Genomic DNA, 16,469 nt, shown 5'->3' with positions numbered 1-16,469 from the left:
GTGCATTGATTACAAAGCAAACTGGGCACAGAGACAGAACAGAAAATCCTTTACTTTAGGTAGCTAGTCAGTGTATTGATTTTTAGTTGGAATGGAGAATTTTAATACCTACAGTCAATGGATACAATATATCAAATAAAGTTGAAAACTAAATATTGTTTAGGAAGTCAAGAAAAATAACAAGATTGTGCAGTAGACATAATAAAAAATAAGGAGCTGCACGTCTGGTTGTTGATCTTGTGAAAGCATTCACTCTTTAAACATAGTAATTTAGAAATCTGTGTTAATTAATTTGGTACCACAGTCATCTAGGAAAGGATCCAACTATCATCTAAACATTACGGAGAAAAAAATTGAACAGGCTGTAACAACAATACAATACAGGATTTTGAATCCCTCACAAGGATTGCAATCCACTAAATATGAAAAAGCTATAGGAATCAAGCATATTACCTGATGCTTCCTGCAACTTGATCCTTTCCAGGGAAAATCAACCCCCCTCCTTTTAATCTTGAAAAGCAAAGATTATCAAGCTGCTCTGATGACTGCAACACTATTGTTCACCTCTGTCACAGATACACTATAAGACATCTGAATCAACAATTGAAATCTGTGACAGATATGAATCAAAAAGATGAAGCTTCATTTACCATGAAGAGTACAATCAGCCTTGATCCATAGGAGGTTAATCTTCAGCTACCGCTATGCTTATTTTCTCAAGAGTCACATATGTCAAATCAGAAAACTCTACTGCTGTCTCAATCAAATGCAATTTCCTTTCAAGAAATCCTCTTAGAAGAAAATAAAGATTATAATACAATTAAAAATAGATCTTTAGGTCATAGTGTCGTGGTTTAGCCCCAGCCGGCAACTAAGCACCATGCAGCCGCTCGCTCACTCCCCCTCCCGCAGTGGGACGGGGGAGAGAATTGGGAAAAAACCTCGTGGGTTGAGATAAACACGGTTTAATAGGACAGAAAGAAAGAAGGAAACAACAATGATAATACCAACAAAGGAATGTACAAGAACAAGTGAGGCCCAATACAGCAATTGCTCACCACCCCGTGATCGACAGCCCGTCCCCGAGCAGCGATTTCCGCCCCCCCGGCCAACTCCAGTTTATGTACTGAGCATGATGTCGTATGGTAGGGAATATCTCTTTGGCCAGTCAGGGTCAGCTGTCCCGGCTGTGTCCCCTCCCAGCTTCCCATGCACCCCCAGCCTGCTCGCTGGCAGCCCAGCACAAGAAGCTGGACTGTCCTTGACTGCTCAGCAACAACCCAAAACATCAGCACATTATCAACAGCTTCTCATCCCAAATCCAAAACACAGTCTCACACTGGCTTCTGTGAAGAAAACCAGCTCTATCCTGGCTGAAACCAGGACACATAGTTTCCTGAGTCAAAAAATAAAAAAACCTTTGTGACAGGATCTTGGTCAGTGAAATATCTGTGACGGATCTGCCTTGGCCTTCACAACAAACTCCCAAAAAACAAAATGAAGATTTTTTAGATTATGAATTAGAATTGTTGAATTCAAAAACAGACAAAATTCAAAGGATCATGGCTGGAAATAAAAATTATTTATAAACTAATGTTCTCTTGCCTGATGTATTTTTCTTGGTGAATCATTGCTTCTGTTCAATTCAGTGACCTTCTGAGCTGTGATGAACTTTGCATAGTCTCTTGTGGAGGCTATGATATGTATATTGCTAGCACATCTGTGCTGTGGCTGCCTGCTCTCTGCTCCTCTGCAACCTCTGGTGTGGTCTCCACCTTAAGCCGCCCAATAGCTGTCCAAGAGAAAGTGCATTCTCCTCCTCACTTCCAGAGGTGTCCAACTTGCCCTTTTGCTTTGCTTGTTCACACAAACTCAGAACACACATAAATATCATCATTCAAATGCAGCAAAAAGCCATAGGAAGACTTTGACAATAGATTTGCACAATTAATATTGAACACCTAGGGACTGCTTAAATGAATTACTTAGCATAATCATTTAACAGCTTATTGAAAGACTAAGCTAACTTTAAAAAATGTTATCAAAATAAAAGAATGAGAAGCTGTCAGAAAGTCCTTGAGATCTTTTTTGTAGCACGTTAGATGAAAATTAAGTACTATACTTATGACAACAAATTTAGAGATATGAAGATTTTTTTGCATTTAATTTAACACTTTAATAATATGTGATATCATCCTGATAGAATCTGTGGCAGTGAGAACACAATTGTAAAGTTTCTTCAATGCTGATGCAAAAAGAAGTAAAATACATTATTTAAAGAAATTGAATTAGTTGAAGGATAGAGAAAATTCATAGCAAAAATTGATGTAAAAGTCAAATGTCTTACTCCATTTAACCTCAAAATAAGACCATAAGGACAACACTTTTAACCTAATCAATCTAAGTGCAAATATCAATAAATAATACATATTAAGAGCCAACAGATATAACAGTTCAGATAGTTGATTTTTTAAAATGAAGGTCCTTTTACGGAAATAAAGTACCACGATGGCAATGTTTATCTTAATTTACAAACATTGTAAAAATTGTTCACATTATAAGTTGGTTCAGGGCACTAGAACACTCACAGTAACAGAAGAAGTTAAAATACATAAATAAAGGGCAGTTTCACTGTGTTGGTAATTACAAAACAAAGTATAGGGAAGCATCAAGAGGATTTATTTGTCTATAATATCAGAAAATTTATGGAATCCATTTTGGCCTGTCATAAACAAAAATCTACTGTGTTTTACAGCAAACCACAAATTACTCTAAATGATGTATTACCTTGGAAAAAGATAAAGATGATGATTTTTTTTTTAACATTCCTGAATTGTGATGATGACTGTGATGTATCCCAAGAATTCCTTGCATAAAATATTGCATAAATCTTGTTCAAACCCTGAATTATGACACTTTAGGTTTGTTAGACCAGAAAATAATGATTTAAAAATCTTCAGATGTTTCCTTATTCACAATAATTCTCAATATTTGCTTATTTTATGAAGCAATGCACTATATAGAACAAAAAATTCATTGACTTGACAGTTGAACTGTTGTAATTACTGGAAACCCAGCTGACGAGATATGTAGATGGATGGTTATGTAATGCTGAGCAGTAGGTGTTTAAAAAGTATTGTCCTTGACAAATTGATTATCACAACTGCTTGATTGTGGTAAAAAAACACAATAATGAAACAAGCTTCAGGTAAGAAGATGGGATTACAAAATACAATAACAGGTAGGCAATTTATTACAGGTAAAAAATTGAATGAATACTTGGAAGCTTAGAACATTTAATACCTATTTAAAAAAAATACAGAACACTAAATTCCATTGACTTTTATTAATACATACCCTAGTTAGGGTTCAATTATAGACATTGGTGTGTAGTGCCAGTACCAGATTTCTGAACAAAAGGAATCAAAGGCATCAAAGTTACAATTGTCTCACAAGGTCCCTATAGTAAAAGAGATTTAATGATGTGACATTTCCAAATAGGAAATGGAACTGAATGAGTTCCTAAGCTATAGGGGAAAGACTATAAAAGAAGCCAAAAGAAACTGCCATTTTGACCTAGGAAAGAATTCCTTCCTAAACAAGGATATAGTATTGATCAGCTTAACCCAAAGCAGGAGAAATCAGTAGAGAAGAGCACATGTTCTCCAACTTGATAACTTACTCTAGATGTTAATTTCCATTCTATCAGAGAAAGACTGAAAAATAAACAAACACAAACAAAATTTGGAACAAAATAATTGATCAAGACAGATTTTTCTTCTTCCCTAGCCACTTGGTGGCTAAAGGAAGCACTGGGAATGGAATAAATTTTAAACACACACAGATAAAATACAAAATCAAATTCTTTAGAAAAACCAAGGTAGTATATGTTGCAATAGTTCTATCCTGAAGAACTGGATTATTCTACCACATAGTCCTTTCCAGAAACTCATGAAACTTACTCTGAAAACAACAACTTGTCCTCGAGAACTGGGTTTCAAACAACCTTTAAGGTCAACTGGATTTTTATGTGTATGCATCAACTTAACTCTAAATCAAAGAAAACATCTGTGTGAGCATCTGCAAAGATAACCAACTAAGCTTCACATAGCTCTAATGGTAATAAACTCACAGGCTAGAGCATACTACTTTGAAATTACTTATTCAAGTAAGTTTAAATCTCTGGAGACTATTTTTCCCTCACATATTAAGAAATATACAAAGCACAAAGAGCTATCATTTCCAAGGTCTCATTTACATTAGATTTCATATGGAACATGATAAATATTGATTTTCTCCCTGAAGTATGAAAAGAACTAACTAGGAAAGGGTCAATAGTATAGACTAATAGGCAGATACAGAATTCAAGGACTCTCTCATCTATCACATTGGTTCTAATAGGATTTTCAAGTATATGTAGAGGTTATCATTCTATAACATTCTGTCTACCAGTTACTCTCACAGACAGTTTAAAAAACTTAGAAGAGTAGTAAAGCTATACAACAGACTGGCAAGCACAGTTACTTTGTAAATGATGACAGGATTATACCATCATTACTCTGCCAATCATTTACGTTCAACTAGATAGCAAACTAAAGTCTTTTGAAGTGAGGAATGTTGTTTTTCAAAGTAGATTTTTTTCCTCCTAACAAATGTCTAGGGAGAAATGTGATGTAGGAACAACAATATGCCACACAGAGAGATGTTTTGTGAAGGACATAGGAAAAACAGGTTAAAATGTATTTGGTTCAATAAACAACAAAGTTTTCATCCTGTCTTGGACAACCAATAGTTTTTAATGAATAAGAAAGTATTTTCAGTCAGATTTAACTTGAGTCTGTAGATAAAACTAGTTTTTTATGTATAATACAAAGGGATAAACTGTAGCCCATGTGAGCTTGAAGAACTTACATGCTAGAGAAAGACTAAGATGACTGTAAGGAAGACATCATTTCTCTTTTAAACAATGTAGTTACCAGCTTCTCATGCTGCCTGAAGCACATACTCCCTCATTGGTATACAGGGCAATTGGTATGTGGTTTCAATCCTGTTCTAGCTGGATGCGTCCTTTGTCAAACAGTAAAGGTGGGTCCACATTTTATGAAGAGAATTTGCAGCAGGGGTGAGTCTTGCATCTTCTTCTATGGCAATGAATAAGACAGTTTCTGAGCTGCCTTAACCTCCAGTGTGTCTGCATCCAACAAATCTGCCAAACTACTGGGGACTGGTAATTTTTGACAGATCCATTCTTCCACTTCTGTGGAAGTTGGAAAAGGAAGCTGAACTAGTTAAGATTAGAAATAGTGAGGAAAGTTTTAACCCAAATAATTGGAACATTTTACCAGGGACACAATAATGTCAAAATTTACTTAATGTTTTTAATTTAATAAAATATTTCATTGTTAAAAGGTGAGAGTCTTATTGCTTGTTTTGCTTTGTTCAAATCTTTCAAACAATTGAAATCCTGTGGTCAGAACCTGCTCAAATAACTGCAATAGTATCATTTGTTCTCATACCACCTGAAAGACAGCATCTGTCCTTATATAGACATTTAACATGTAAGCAGCCTGGGAATTTTTCTGCAATCATTGCTTTGTGCAAGTCATGGCTCCTTTGCAATCTGCCTCATATCAAGAATGGTTGCAGGATTAGCGTCATTTACAGGGTGGGTAGCTGATCTAGGGCCAGCACTGATTCATGATTGCTTCAGGTTTCTGAACGTGTGGAGGGGTTGGTGCCTTTCCAGCAATTGGTCTATCTCAAACTGTGTGAAAATGCACCCCCCCTTCTGTCCAAACAGAGCAGAATTTCTCTCCTGTGTAGTTTACAACTGCTTTTATTTTATGTTGTATAGATTGGTCTTATTTATTTTGAGAATTATTCTTTTTGTTGCAACTCTGTCGTGGTTTAACTCCAGCCAGCAACTATGCACCGTGCAGCCACTAGCTCGCTGCCCCACAGTGGGATGGGGGAGAGAATCAGAAGGATAAAGTGAGAAAAGTCATAGTTTGAGGTAAAGACAGTTTAATAGGGAAAGCAAAAGCCACACAGACAAGCAAAACAAAGCAAGGAATTCATTCACCACTTCCCATGGGCAGGCAGGTGTTCAGCCATCTCCAGGAAAGCAGGGCTCCATCATGCATAACTGTTACTTGGGAAGACAAACACCATCACTCTGAATGTCCTCCCCTTTCTTCTTCTTCGCCCCAGCTTTATATGCTGAGCATGATGTCGTATGGAATGTTATGGAATACCCCTTTGGTCAGTTCAGGTCAGCTGTGTCCCGTCACAATTTTTTGTGCACCCCCAGCATGCTCACTGGTGGGGTGGTGTGAGAAGCAGAAAAGTCCTTGACTGTGTAAGCACTGCTCAGCAATAATGACAACATCTCTATATTTTCAACACTGTTTTCAGCACAAATACAAACCATAGCCCCATACTAGCTACTGTGAAGAAAATAACTCTATCCCAGACAAAACCATCACAAACTCTCATGGGAATATAAATTCCAGAAGCTACATTTCTTTGATTATAAGCTGCAATCCCATTCCCTACTGACCCATGTTAACGAACTCTGCTATGAAGCAGAAGCTGCATGCTGTACTTGTTGACTTCAAGACACCAATAATTTCCTTGTCTGCTTCTTTAGCTCTTTTATCTAATTCTCATGTTGTTAATAGTAGTCAAAATCATATTTGTTGTTTATTTGCAGAGTTATACCATTGAATTGGCTTGTCTGACAGGGCTTCTGAGAGTCACAACCTAATGGACCTGTTTCAGGTCTCTACAAATTGGAGACTGCGATGTAATCTGTCTAAAGTGATGTTCTCATGAGCAAAAAATGCTCTTTTCTGATGTGGCCTTTCTCCACACATGTATTTTTAGAAGCTGTATCATATTTTTTTCTAAAAGATAGTTTGTGACTAACTTGTAGATTAAAACATATCATTAAACATCTTCACATAAACTTATAAAATGTATGTATTTGTAAAGATTGAGATCTCTTTATGGAGAAGAAGGCAGAGTATATATTCCAAGTAAATCTTTACAATAAATAACACAATTAGCACAAAAAAGACACATAGATTAAAAACAGTAAATCTAGTCCAGATGTTCTTTCCCTGCTTTAAAAGTTTTTTATATTCTTATGTGATACCTCAAGAAAGAGACACCTGCTGAGCTTAATTTCCCCAGGGTGAAGCACATGGCATATGGTATGTCTTCTCAGTGGTTAGTACTTTGTTTTTACCAATCAGTAATATCTTCCTTTTATATAAAACACAACAGGTTAACATTACAAGTACTTCCTACGTAATACAAATACACTCTCCATGATATTTGAAAAGTCATGGCAGTCAGATGAAGTCCCTGGAGGCTGGAAAAAGGGAAACGTTGCACCTGTTTTTAAAAAAAAGTAGCAAGGAGGACCCTGGGAACTACTGAACAGACAGACTCACCTCTGTGCCTGGGAAAATCATGGAACAGATGTTCTAGAAGCTATGGAGGTGAGTGACGTGATTCGAGACATCCAGCATGGCTTCACCAAGGGCAACTCCTGCCTGACCAATCTAGTGTCCTTCTATGATGGAGTGACTACATCAGTGGACAAGGGAAGAGCTACCGATGTCTATCTGGACTTGTGTAAGGCCTTTGACATGGTCCCCCACAACACCCTTCTCTCTACAGTGGAGAGATACGGATTTGATGGGTGGACTGTTGGGTGGATGAGGAATTGATTGTACGGTCACATCCAGAAGTTAGTGGTCAACAGCTCAATGTCCTGATGGAGATTGGTGATGTGAAGTGTCCCATAGGGGTTCGTACTGGGACCAGTACTGTTTAATAACTTCATCAATGCCATAGACAGTGGAATCGAGTACACCCTCAGCAAGTTTACAGATGACACCAAGCTGAGTGGTGCGATTGGCATGCCTTGGGGACAGGATGACATGCAAAGAAACCTAGACAAGCTCGAGGAATGGGCCCATGTGAACATCATGAGGTTCAACAAGGCCAAGTGCAGGGTCCTGCACCTGGGCCAAGGCAGCCCCCTGTATCAGTACAGGCTGGGGAATGAAGGGATTGAGAGCAGCCCTGCCAAGAAGGACTTGGGGGTCCTGGTGGATGAAAAACCGGACATGAGCCAGCAATGTGTGCTCACAGCCCAGAAGGTCAACCATATCCTGGGCTGCATCCAAAGCAGTGCGGCCAGCAGGTCGAGGGAGGTGGTTCTGCCCCTATACTTCATTCTGGTGAGACCCCACCTGGAGTACTGCATGCAGCTCTGGAGCCCTCAACACAGGAAAGACATGGACCTGTTGGAGAAGGTCCAGAGGAGGACCACAACAATGATCCGAGGGATGCAACATGTCTCCTCTGAGAACAGGCTGAGAGAGTTGAGGAGATATAGTTGAAGATGTCCCTGTTCATTGCACTAGGGTTGGACTAGATGACATTAAAAGGTCCCTTTCAACCCAAAGGTTCTATGATTCTATAATTCTACGAGTGTCACATTGCCTGGATATATGCATAACTTTTCCAGAAAGATCCTTTCTTCAGATGAATAAAGGGACCATTAGAAGATCACCTGGTCTTTTCAATTGTGTATGAATGTAATTTCAGTGAATGTGTCTTATGTCATCAAATTATCATAAAGTTTGAACTAAAACTACTCATAAAAAAGGGCAAAGGGAATTTATGATGTGTTCATAATATGCAGAACTCTGGCTACAAAAGTCAGTAGTTGACTGCATAGAGATATTACTCCTGACTCATCTTTTTTAAATGGAACATAACTCAAAAGTACAGATAAATACATCTCTCTTTTAGATGTACTAACACTACATTCTCATAGGGCTATCTCCTCCAGAACAGATACTGTGATTTATTTTGCAAAATCCATCTTCAGTTAGTGAAACATATTGTCCACTTTCAGCACAATATTTACTGTATAGGGAAATTTGCAGGGGGAAAAAAAAAAAGTTGTGTTATTTACATCACATATGTAATAAAAAATAAGGGAAGAATTAGGGAAGTCAGTTTTGTTGGACCTTTCTTAGATGAAAAAATCCTAGCTGTGAAAGTTACATCTTAAAGCATGAGAATTCATTAAAATTTTAGAGTACAGTGCATGTACAAATGTAGGTTCATTCCTTTGTTTGGTTTTCAGGGATATATAGAAAGACTATTTTGTTTTTATTGACTCAGGTACTACAGCAGATGAAAATATCCCTTCTGCTGGCAGGTGTACAACAGGAGGCCTAGTTAACCAGTGTTGAAACCAAAAGCAGTTAGATGTTGTGATTTAAGAGACAGATATATCCTTAGAAATCATGGACAAATATGTCTGGAAAAAAGTCAGCTAGCCCATCCCTTAGTTTACTAGTAGAATTGACCATGCTTACATGATTCTTGACAGATACTTGTCTAATCTTGTTCTTAAAAGCCTCAGATAATGGAAACTAACGGTTTTATTGTCCCTATTAGTAAGAAGTTAATTTATCTTCTTCCTTTTCCTTCTGTTAGCAGCAGACATGAAAACAAGTTAGTTCCTGCTTCGTTTTAGCTACCTTTTCTGTGACTGTGACCCAACAAGACTTTTGTTCAGCAGAACGAACAATGCTTCACACTTTCCCTGGAAATTATTGTCCTGGTTTCAGACAACTGGAATTAATTGTCTTCCTAGTAGCTGGTATAGTGTTGTGTTTTGGATCTAGGATGAGAATAATGTTGAAAACACACTGATCGTTTAGTTGTTGTTAAGCAGTGTTTACACTAAGACAAGGACTTTTCAGCTTCTCATACTGACCTACCAGTGAGAAGGCTGGGGGGCACAAGACGCTGGGGACACAGCCAGGACAGCTGATCCAAACTGGCCAAAGGGATATTCCATACCATATGGTGTCATGCTCAGTGTTCAAACTAAAGGGAAAGCTAGCCAGGGCCACTGCTTGGGAACTGGCTGGGCATTGGTCGGTGGGTGGTGAGCAATTGCATTGTGCGTCACTTATTTTGATGATGATGATGATAATGATGGTCCCTTCCTTTTCTGTCCTTTTAAACTGTCTTTATCTCAACTCATAGATTTTACCTTTCTTTTCCCCTCATTCTCTCTCCCATCCCACTGGGAGTGGGGAGAGTGAGCAAATGGCTGTGTGGTGTTTAGCTGCCTTCTGGGTTAAATCACAACAGTCATGTTTTCCAAAGTTATTCTCACTGCTTTTCCTGGACACTGTCCTAGTGCAGTGGCCAAAATAAGAGGTCTTATAATGCTAATTCAATCAGTATATTTATTTCTGTGTTGTGAAAATAGCATACTTGCATATGCATTCTAGTGCATCTACTATACTACCATTGCAGCAGCATATTATTCACTGTCATCTAGTTAATGGTCCCAGAGTCCCTCTATAACCATATCTTTTTCTAACAGAAAAATTTTGCTACTGATTTCAGTTTATTATGAATGGCTTCCTCAAGCCTGCTAGAACCACATCTGTTTCATCATGAATGAGCTTCCATAAATCAATTGTCATCTTAATCCCAAACTCCGTCAGGCAGGAGAAAGACCATTATCTACTTGCTGTACATCAACACAAGATGATCTGAATACCAAGTTTCCTCCTCTAACAGTGTATGTTCACAGTAGTGGATGACAGGGCCAAACTGCATGTCATTGTTTCCAAGACAGAGTTTCTATTACTCTCTGAGCATACTCAAGGAGGAAAAAAAAAGAAAATTTCAACAAAACAATCAACTTCCAAAATATCCTTCAATAAGCATGTGTCTGATTTTAATTCACCTTGATAATAATTTCCTTTTTACCAGTATTGAGCAAGATTGCCTTTATTATATGTACAGCCAAGGGACAGATGTTACTGTTCAGTAATAATTTGTCACAAAAATGAAGCAAATTCAGAAGGTTGTGCTCAGTTTCCCACCACATAACCATATTCTCTTAACTGTCCTATTTCATATATCTTTTATTTCCTTTTATGTAGAAAACAAAGTAAATTAAAATAAACCACAAAGAAAAGTTGGGATGTTTAAACTCCTTTTTCTCTCACTCTTTCTCTCCAGCTTCGGTGTATGGGAAAGTACACAGAAAAGTGCTATCTCTGCTGTAGTCCAGGTTTTTTTTTCATAGATATAGGTTTCTCAGGGATTAAAAGAAGCAAGCAAGAAATATAACAAATACTATACAGCTTTGGACCAAGATTCAACAACCTCTTAGGAAGTCCATTGCAACATGGAAATAGCCAGAGGATGTGGTAGGAAAATGAAATATGTTCTCTAGAATAAACCATAATAATAGAAAATACAATACCAGGAACAATCTTTCTTTAGTGAAAAGATAGTTTAGATAGTTTAGGTGACCCCCTCTTCATCTGTAATAGCTATAAATTTCCAGTTGTTGCCATTATGAGTGGCTACTTTTCTTACTTCATGCTTGACTGCCTCTGCCTACATTTCCTTTGCTTATTGCACAGGACCATGAAAATGTCATGATAATTTGTGATGGTGAAATTAATGCAACCAAAAAGAAAACTAAAAAGCCATTGAGCTCATAAAAACTAGATTTTATTAGAATATAAACTAGAATAATTTTAATTAATATTTTTAATTAATATTTTAAAATAAGGATTCAGAGAGTGACTTGTTAAGAACATGAAAGAGAGATACAATGCTGGTTGTTAAATAGATAATGATAACAGGTCAGCAAATTGTCTGACCTAAAAACAGTTAAGAGAATATGGGGTGTCAGTGGATGAAATGTGTCGTGTATTTCCACTCTTTTTCCTAGGTTTGTCTTCACTGAAAACTCAAAATGATTACAAAAGGATCATAAGCAATTGACCTCTATTTATTTTTTTTTCTTTCTGTTACTGGTGGGTTCTGATATCCGACATTTCTTTTAGTCAAGTTGGTAACTTTTTGTTTTGCAATGAACTCTACCCAATTCTTACCAGGTTCTTAAACATTGCTTAAACTAAAGCCTCTTGTAACATGGCTGTAGCTTCTTCTGTCTCACCTTGCAGTATCTCAGATTTTTCCTCAGTCAGCCTATTAGATTGCTTCTCCTCCCACAGGGTGTTCCTCCTGGCCCAGGCTACTTAAGGAATATAACAGAGATGGAGCTTAAACAGAGCAAACTTACAGTCCATTTCACACTAGAAAACTGGGAAACAATTTTAAGGGTAATGCTCTTATTTCAGAAGAACTGGTCAGGATGGTATTTTGAACCTATCACTAGTTGAGTCTATTTGTTCTCCATCATGAGCTTTAGACCAATCTACAATGTAGCATTATCTTGTACTTCTTCATTAGATAAATAAGATGCACTTGAAGTTACTCAGAGGGCTGTATAAGGCTGGAGGTAGTCTTGTGGATGTACATTAGTGTACAGAATTGATCAAATGTATGAAATCAACCTGCTGATGGTATTACTATATCTGAGGAATTCAAATATTTAGTACAAATAAATTTCAATAACAAAGTACATATCATAGAAGAATCGCTGATGTAGCTTTATGGTCTATGTTATACAGAAAGTCATAGAGATGATCATAATCTAAGGCAGAGGTAATAAAAAAACTCTTTATAAAGTTTGTAAACACCAGAGAACTTCACTGAAGCATGGACATTTCAGAAGTAGGGGGAAGATAACAGTAAGTCAAAATATTGTAGAATCATGGAAATACAGACCCCTCAAGAGGTTTTCTTGTTCATCTTCATCTTTTCAAACTATGTTCAATAGACCTCTGACTCCTTTCACAGATACGTCTCTAAAAATCTTCAGTGAAACATATTTTACAACTTCTATGTAAGTAAAATATTGCAGTGCATTACTGTCTTTGTAATTAAAATATTTTGCATAACATCTAAATCACTCTTGCTGAAAATTAAAATTATAAATTATTTTTGTCACTCTCCCTGGGCTTTCCAATTTGTTTCACACCTTTATTAAAGCATTTTGCCCCAAAGTGATTATCAGACTCTCCTTAAGGCTTTTTCAGTATCAAAATGAGTAGAATAATTATCCCATGCCTCATTGATGACATTCTTGATAATACATTTCAGAATTTTATCTACCTTTTTTTATTAGCATTGCTGATACCTCTTCAATTTGTGGCCCACTACAACTTCAAACCATTTTTTACCATAGTATGACTGCTTAGCCATTTAAGCACCATTTTTAATTTATACTTTGGATCTTTTGTTCTCTACGTGTATAACATAAACTTACCTTTACAGAATTTATTTGTATTTATAGTAGTCACTTTCCCAAAGTGATTCTGAATTCTCATGCTGTTTTGCTTCACAAGGAGATGTGTGTCATACCAAGACTATAGAATTACACTGTGTATTCCATCATCCAAGTCTTTAATAAAATTATTGAACAGTACTCAGGAAAAGTCCCAATGGGACCTTGCTTAAAATACCTTCCTACTTTGACATTGAGTTATCGGTAAGGAGTCTTTAGTAAAGTTTTAAATTTATTTCTACTTCTATCTGGACCATGGCTTCTTAGTTTGCTCTTGAGAATAAGAGAATAGTTTGTCTCAAAAGCTGTGTGAAGACATATCACATCTAATGTTTCCTGTCATCTGCAAGGCTAGCAACTCTGTCAACTACAGAAATAATATTGGTGTGATATAATTTATTCTCTATATATCCATTTTGGATTTTTCTTGCATATTTCTTATAAATTCATTATTTAAGAATATGTTCCAATATCTTTCCTCATACTGAAAATAACCTACTAATTTATACTTTCTTGGTATGCCTTTTTTTCTTAAAATTTTCCTACATTTTATGACACTGTATATCCTCCTTGCATTCTTGGAAATCATTAATAGGTCAAATTGTTTCAGGTAATTCTTTCAGATCTTTAAGGTGAATTTAAACTAGTCATAATGACTTAAAACATTTAGATTATTAAGCATTCTTTAATTTATTAGTTCCCTATTTGGACCTATGTTTATGTTATTTTGTTTTTCTTTTATGCCTACCTGTATTAGCTAATGGTCACAATTGCTTCAGTATTCCCTATATTATGAATCATTAGTTCACCTTTCTCATTATGAAATGGGTCTATGTTTTCTCTTCATCCTTCTTTGTAATGATTTATAGGAGCTTTAATAACAACTAATTATGTTCCTGATTTGACTTAATAGTTACATAGTTCAGCTCTTATATAGTTAACATAGCTAAACCAAAGCTAGAGTCTGCTCAATATGTTCTATCTTGTGCAATCAAGATTGAAGTTGAGCCAGCACCTTAAGTTTTTTGTTCTTTTGAACAATTACTTATACTTCTTGACTGCTAATACACTCCTTTTCTCTTTCTTCCAAGCATATTAATTCATGGATTAGAGTTGCCTGGAGTCTACTGTATCATTGACATACAAGTTCTTTGAAAGAGAACTTTTAAAAAAGTATATAAATTATAAACACAATGATGTAATAATGTTCATCAGAAAACCAAACTGATCATGAAATCTCTAATATATCCTTACAAATCTCTAAACAGAATCCAGTTACATAATGCCACTACAAGATTAGTAAGATTATTTGAGGTTTTGATTTAGAATAATGGTTAATTCTGGTAACATTCTAATAAACTGTAAAAAAAGGCTACTACTGGCAAGGACATGAGAAGAAAAACACCACGGTCATCTCTTCTTTTGTCTCATCAGGATTTCTAGACATCATTTATTGTTAAGCCAGTGGGCTGAGCCTGATCCTAGACTTCAAAAATCAAGGACATTAAAGCCATAGACTTTCCTGCATGGTCTATCATTGAGCCAATGACAAGATTCTTCCAGTTAGAGATCGACTGTGCATTAGCAACGTCTTCAGTAAAGATGGCATAACACTATTCTAGAAGAAAGATCTGGTCTTGGACACCAACTTGCCGTACATTGTGGAATAGTAGTGTTCACCAAATCCTGTATGTTTAGGCTAGCTGACTACTTTCCATCTCAAAGCAATTATTTTCTACACAATGCTTATTTACAGAATGCTAGTTAGTATCTTTTAACATATTGTTTAATTTTCAGTTACATCTCAGGCAGTTTATTGTTACTTCAACACATAATAACTTGTTAGAATTTTATATTTCCAATGAGTTGTAAATGATGTTATTAATTGAATGTTAAGCTCATAATGGATCATGCATTGTATCCTGCCAACTGGGAAGAATATAAGTTGCATATGCATATTCTTTTTTTAATAACTAGGAAATGTGTTCAAGTTCAAAATGGTATTGGCAACACTGTCTCTTTAAATGAAAAAAATGAACTAAACATACAATGGTTTACAGTTAGCATGTCTGAATGACTTTTCAATGGACATTGGACAAAACCTTTCTGATAGCTGTTTTATCTTTCTTGTTTGTTATTGTTACTAACATTTTATCTGTTGCAGTGTAATAACGAACACAAAAGTTATCTAAATTAATTGTGTATCTTTCATTACTCTGCATTTAGTATAACTACTCATACAACCTGAAGGCCATAAACTTGTGTGGAAATATAACAGATTTTTTCCTTTTTTTCATAAAGAGAATCTAAAAATGGCAAAGACATGAGAAGAAAAACACCAGAGTCATCTCTTCCTTTACCTCGTTAGGACTTCTAAACATCATTTATGGTCAAGCCAGTGGGCTGAGCCTGATCACAGACTTCAAAATCAGGACATTAAAGCCATAGACTTTCTTGGATGGTCATTGTCGAGCTGATAACAAAACCCTGAGCTCTCAAGAAAGAACAATAAATCTGAGCCAACTCCAATGGCATGGCTCAATCAGTTTCTACTAGTTTTGTCAAATGACATCTGGAGGACTCTTAACAAGCCAGTAGTCCAGTCCCATCAAAATTTGGTCTCAGATTTGAACATTTTATTCACTGGACAAAGAGCTGACAATCCAATCTATCATTATAATTGTGCACTAGCCTTCTCTATTTACATATTTTGCCTCCATCAACCCCATTTTGTAGATAGTATACACAGTAGCATTCAAGATAAAGAGGAAAGGTGAAAACTAAAGTACTACTAGGAAAAAAAAAGCTAATAAGGACTATATGAATTATAATTAATTCCTCAAAGTTCATACTGAAACTGTTCTGCAAACTAAAAGAACCTTCTTCATCCCTTCGATTAGAACCGCCAAATCCAACCCCAGGGAGTTACAGAGTGGTGTATATTGCTCCATTGATCCTGAATGCCTACAGTCTGAAACAGAACTGAGGGCCAAATGCAATGAGAATTATTATTTTCTTGAACATTATGGATTCATTCTGTTTATATCCAATATGAAATAACTCACTTGCATTTCCAGAGCTCAAAACATTCATTAATCAAGATATATTGAACACTTGCAAGATACACAGCCTTAAAGATGCAAGTCTCACTCAAAGATCCGGTTATTAGAAGAGAGTCATGAATAACTAGGATCATTCCCACCCAGAA

Source organism: Phaethon aethereus, assembly GCF_964289735.1.
Source record: "Phaethon aethereus genome assembly, chromosome: 3".
NCBI classification, from domain to species: domain Eukaryota; kingdom Metazoa; phylum Chordata; class Aves; order Phaethontiformes; family Phaethontidae; genus Phaethon; species Phaethon aethereus.
The sequence above is the reverse complement of the archived record's forward strand: the minus strand, read 5'-3'. Positions refer to the sequence as shown.